This window comes from Sapajus apella, unplaced genomic scaffold (assembly GCF_009761245.1).
Source record: "Sapajus apella isolate SASKATOON/1434 unplaced genomic scaffold, GSC_monkey_1.0 scaffold364, whole genome shotgun sequence".
Taxonomy (NCBI): Eukaryota; Metazoa; Chordata; class Mammalia; order Primates; family Cebidae; genus Sapajus; species Sapajus apella.
Genome location: NW_022437303.1, coordinates 72,373 through 78,372, shown reverse-complemented (window position 1 = coordinate 78,372; position 6,000 = coordinate 72,373).

Below are 6,000 nucleotides of genomic sequence, written 5' to 3'. Positions count from 1 at the left end.
AGCTCTTTGTCTGTGAGATTTCTCTCTTTCCTTCCTTCATTGCTTCCCTCCCCCCCTCCCTCCCTTTCTTTCTCCTTTCTTTCTTTCCTTCTTTTTCTTTTCCTTTTCTTTTCTTTTCTTTTCCTTTTCTTTTCTTTTCTTTTCTTCTTTTCTTTTCTTTCTTTCTTCTTTCTTTTCTTCTTAGAAGTCCAAACCTTCTGGACTCCTTCTTTAGTCTTCAAGCCAGATACAGGAAGCCAGTTTTGCAGGTAAGACAAGTATTTGCTTCAATGGTAGAAGGGTCAAAACATCTCCCCTCCCGTTTGAAACCGTCACCTTATTTGAATCAGGTTTATTGGCCACATCCCTCTCTTTCCCTCTTTTTTTTTTTTTCCTTCCTCTTTTTCAGAGATAAGGTCTCACCCTGTTGTCCAGGTGATCATAGCTCATTGCAGTCTCGGGCTCCTGGGCTCAAGCAATCCTCCTTCCTCAGCCTACTGAGTCTCTGGAATTACAGGTGCCCACCACTGCACCTGGCTAATTTTTTAGAGATGAAGTCTTGCTATGTTGCCCTGGCTGGCCTTATTTTTTAATAGAAACTTTAAAACAGCAAGTAAGTAGAAAGGTCTCAAGAATTTTGTAAGCATTACATATTCTTTTATTTGGGTATTTATCTTTTGCTAAGAAATATATGGAGTCTTATAGAAACTTGTTAATATTCATCATGTGTTAATTCTATTTTTTAATTTTTCTTTTGTGGCAAAATACACATAACAAAATTGACCACTTTAACCATTTATGAATGTGTAGTTCAATGGTATTAAGTACATTTATATTGTTGTGCAACTATCACTACCACCTGTTTTCTTTTTTTGAGACAGGGTCTCACTCTGTCACCCATTCTGGAGTGCAGTAGCACGATGACTGCACATTGCAGCATCAACCTGCCACACGGCTCAAGCAATCTGCCTGCCACCGCCTTCCAAAGTGCTAGGATTACAGGTGTGAGCCACTGTGCCCAGCCTTACCACTATTTTTCCGAACTCTTTCCATCTTACAAAACTAGAACTTTATATCCATTAAACAGTGGGTATATGTCAGTGGTAGAACACTGGACTGCATCAAACAATAGCTCCTTCTCCCCTCCTCAGCCCCTGGAAAACACTGTTCTACTCTGCCTCTATGATTTTGACTATGCTAAGTACCTCATACAAGTAGAATCATATAGTATTTGTATTTTTGTGATTGGCTTATTTCACTTAGCATAATGTTCTCCAAGTTCATCCATGTTGTAGTATGTCTCAGAATTTCCTTCCCATTTAAGGCTGAATAATATTTTATCATATACTACATTTGTTTATCCGTTCATTTGTTGATGGACACTTGGACTATTTCCATGTTTTAGGTATTGTGTGAATAATGCTGCTAAGAACATGGATGTATAAATGCCTCTTCATGACCCTACTTTCAGTTCTTTTGGATATATGCATAAAAGTGGAATTACTGAATTGTATGGTAATTCTATGCTTAATTTTTTGAGAAACTGCCATACTGGTTTTCACAGTGGCTATATCATTTTACATTTCCACTAACAGTGCAAAAGTGTTCTAGTTTCTCCATATCCTCACCAACACTTGTTATTTTCTGTTTCTTTTTTGTAATAGCCACCTTTATTGGTATCAAGTGGTATTTCATTATAGTTTTGATGTGCATTTCCCTAATAAATAGTGATGTTGAGCATCTTTTCATGTGCTTAGTAGCCATTTGCATAACTTCTTTGGAGAAATGTTCAAGTTCTTTGCTCATTTTCAAATTAGGTTATTTGTGGTTTTGTTGATGAGTTTTAGGAGTTTTCTATATAGTTCATATATAAACCCCTTATTATAGATATGATTTGCAAATATTTACTTCCATTTTATGAGTCACCTTTTTACTTTTGATGCATAAAGTTTTAAATTTTCATGAAGTCCAATTTGTCATGTTTTGGTTGTCTGTACCTTTGATGTCATATCTAAGAAATCAATGCCAAATCCATTGTCAAGAAGCTTTTGCCCTATGTTGCCTTCTCTAAGAGTTTTATAATTTTAAGGGTTACATGTAGGTCACGGATCCATTTTGAATTAATTTTTTAATATGGTGTTAATTAAGGGTCCAATGTTATTCTTTTGCCTGTAGATACTCAGTTTTCCCAGCTTCACTTTTTTAAAAGACGACTGTCCTTTTTTAAATGAATGTTCTTTGTATTGTTGTCAAAAGTTATTTGACCACATATGCATAGGAATTCATTTCTTGGCTCTCTATTCCATTGGTCTATATGTCTGTCTTTATGTTAGTAGCACTCTGTTGTAATTACTCTTGTTTTTTAGTAAGTTTTGAAATAAAAAGTGAGTCCCCCTGCTTTGTTCTTCTTTTTTAGAATTGTTTTGACTATTTGGGGTCCGTTGAGATTCTATGTGAAGTTTAGTATGGATTTTCCTACTTCTGCAAATTCATAATTGGGATTTTGATAGGGATTGCGCTGAATCTGTAAATTGTTTTGGTTAGTATTGACAGCTTAACAATATTAAGTCTTTCAGTCTATGAACATGGGATGTCTTTCCATTTATTTATGTTTTCTGTAATTTCTTTCAGAAATGTGTTATTTCATTGCATAAATAAGTCTTTTACCTCCTTGGTTAGGTTGATTCCTAAGTGCCTTATTCTTTTAGTGCTTTAATGGCATTGTTATCTTAAGTTCCTTTTCGGATTGATTGTTGTTAGGGTATAGAAATGCAACTGATTTTTGTATGTTGACTTTGCATCTTACCACTTTGCTGACTTTGTTTATTCTAACTTTGTGTGTGTGTGTGTGTGCACGCACGTGCACACATGCATGCGTGTGTGTGTGTAGTCATTGGGGTTTTCTACATATAAAGTCATATCATCTGAAAAAGGGATAATTTTACTTCTTGCTTTCCAAATTGGATGGCTTTATCATTTTCTAACCTAATTGCTCTGACTAGAACTTCCAGTACTACTCTGAATAGAAGTGGTGAAAGTGGGCATACTTGCCTATTTCTAATCTTAGAGAAAATCTTTTAGTCTTTCACTATTGTGTATGATATTAATTGTAGGTTTTTCACATAAGATTTTTATCCTATTGAGGATAGTTTTCTTGTGTTCCTAGTTTGTTGAGGGCTTTTATCATGAAAGGGTGTTGACTTTTGTCAAATGCTTTTACTGCATCGATTGCAATGTTAATGTTCTTTGCCATCATTCTGTTAGTGTGATGTATTACACTGATTGATTTTTTAAAATGTTGAACCATCCTTATATTCCAGGAATAAATATCACTCGATCATGGTGGACAACCTTTTAAATCTAATAAATTCAGTTTGCTATCATTTTCTGGAGGATTCTTGTATCAGTGTTCATGAGAGATATTGGTCTGTAATTTTCTTATAGTGTCTTTGTATGGCTTTGGTATTGGGGGTAATGCTGGCCTCATAGGATGAATCAAATTTTAAAATTTTATTTGAAAATGTTTGAGAAGGATTAGGGTTAGTTTGTAAATGCTTTGTAGAATTTAGCAGTGAAGCTATCAGATCCCGGGCTTTTTTTTTTTTTTTTTTTAATTGGGATATTCTTGATTACTGATTCAACCTTCTCATTAGTTACAGACCTCTTCAGATTTTCTATTTCTTTGTAGTTTAGTCTTGGTAGGTTTTGTGTTTCTAGGAATTTTCCATTTTATCTAGGGTATACAATTTGTTGGCATATAGTATATAGTACTCTGTTATAATCCTTTTTATAACCATAGAATCAGTAGTAATGTCCCCACTTTGATTTCTGATATTAGTAATTTGAGTCTTGTTTCTTTCTTTTTTCTTAGTCCATCCACCTAAAGTTTTGCCAATTTTGTTGATCTTTTTGAAGAACTAACTTGTGATTTAGTTGTTCTTGTCTATTATATTTCTTTTTTCATTTATCTATATCTGTTGTAATCTTTATTTTTGCTTTTCTGCTAGTTTTGGGTTTAATTTGCTTTCTTTTTTTAGTTTCTTAAGTTGTAAAGTTAAGTTGCTGATTTGAGATCTTATTTCTTTTTTTAAATGTAAGCATTTATCTCTGCAAACTTTCCTCTAGGTCAGCTTTTTGCCATATCTCATAAGTTTTGGTATCTTGTACTTTTGATTTCATTTGTCTAAATATATTGTTTTCCGATGAGTTTGTGTCCTTTGTAGGGACATGGATGAACCTGGAAACCATCATTCTCAGCAAACTGACAGAAGAGCAGAAGATCAAACACCGCATGTTCTCACTTATAGGCAGGCGTTGAACAATGAGAACACATGGACACAGAGAGGGGAGCACTACACACTGGGGTCAGTTGGGGGGAATTGGGGAGGGACGGTGGGAGGTGAGTTGGGGAGAGATAGCAAGGGGAGAGATGCCAGATGTAGGTGACGGGGAGGAAGGCAGCAAATCACACTGCCACGTGTATACCTATGCAACAATCTTGCATGCTCTTCGCATGTACCCCAAAACCTACAATGCAATAAAATAAATGGAAAAAAATATATATTGTTTTCTATTTTTTCTTTGACTTGGTTTTTCAAGAGTGTGCTATATTACATATTCTACCTATTTATGAATTTTTCAGTTTTCATTTTGTCATTGATTTCTAGTTACATTGCACTGTGATCAGAAAAGATACTCGGTATGATTTCACTCTTAAAATTTATTAAGACTTGTTTTGTGACCTAGAATATGATCTTTCCTGGAGAATGTCTTGTGTGCCCAAGAAGAGTGTGTATTTTTTTTTCTGTTGCATAGTATATTCTGTATATGCCTGTTAGATCTAGATGGTTTATTGTGTTGTTTAAATTCTCTGTTTCCTTACTTATGTTTAGTCTGGTTGTTCTATTCATTGTTCAGTGTGGGGTATTGAATTATTCAACTGATACTATAGAACTAACTACTAGTCCCTTCTATTCTGCCAATTTTTGCTTCACATCTTTTGATGGCCTGTTATTATGTGCAAAGAACATTTGTATTACTGTATCTTCTTGATGTATCAAAACTTTTATCATTATATAATGTCCTTTGTCGCATAATTTTTTAAATTTAAAGTCTGTTTTATCTCATATTAATATAGTTATCACTGGTCTCTTTTGGTTACCATTTTCATGGAATATATTTTTTATCCTTTTAACATATTTGTGTCCTTGGATCTTTAGTGAGTTTCTTGTAAACAGCAGATAGTTGGATCCTGTTTTCTTGTTCATTCTGCTAATCTCTACCTTTTGCTTGGAGAGTTTAATCTCTCAGGTTTAAAGTAATTAGTGATGCATCAGAGGGAAAGTGGTGGATAGTGGTGTGATCTCAGCTCAGTACAACCTCTACCTCCTGGGTTCAAGTGATTTGCCTGCCTCAGCCTCCTGACTAGCTGGGATGAGAGGTGTGTGCCACCACACTAGGTAGTTTTTGTATTTTTAGTAGAGACAGGGTTTTACTATGTTGGGCAGGCTGTTCTCACACTCCTGATCTCAAGTGATCTGCCCGCTTATCCTCCCAAAGTGCTAGGATTATAGGTGTGAGCCACCCTGGCTGGTCTTTCATTTATTTCTGCTTTGATTTTTAATATTTCTTCTCTTTTGCTGACTTTGCACTAACAAACTTGTTTTTTTTCTAGTTCCTTTAGGTGTAACATTAGGTTATTTACTTGAGATGTTTCTTCTTTTCTTTAATCTAGGCATTTATTGCTGCAAATTTTACTGTTAGAACTGCTTTTGCCATATCCCACAGGTTTTGGTATATTGTATTTCCATTTTAGTTGGTTTCAAGATATTTAAAAAATGTTTATTTTAATTTCTTCATTGACTCATTTGTTGTTCAGGGCATCTTGTTTAATTTCCATATATCTGTGAATTTTCCAAAATTCCTGTTGCTATTTACTTCTGGTTTCATGGCATTGTGGTCAAAAGAGATTTGAAACTATTTCAGTCCTCTTACATTTGCTGAGGCTTGTTTTGTGACCTA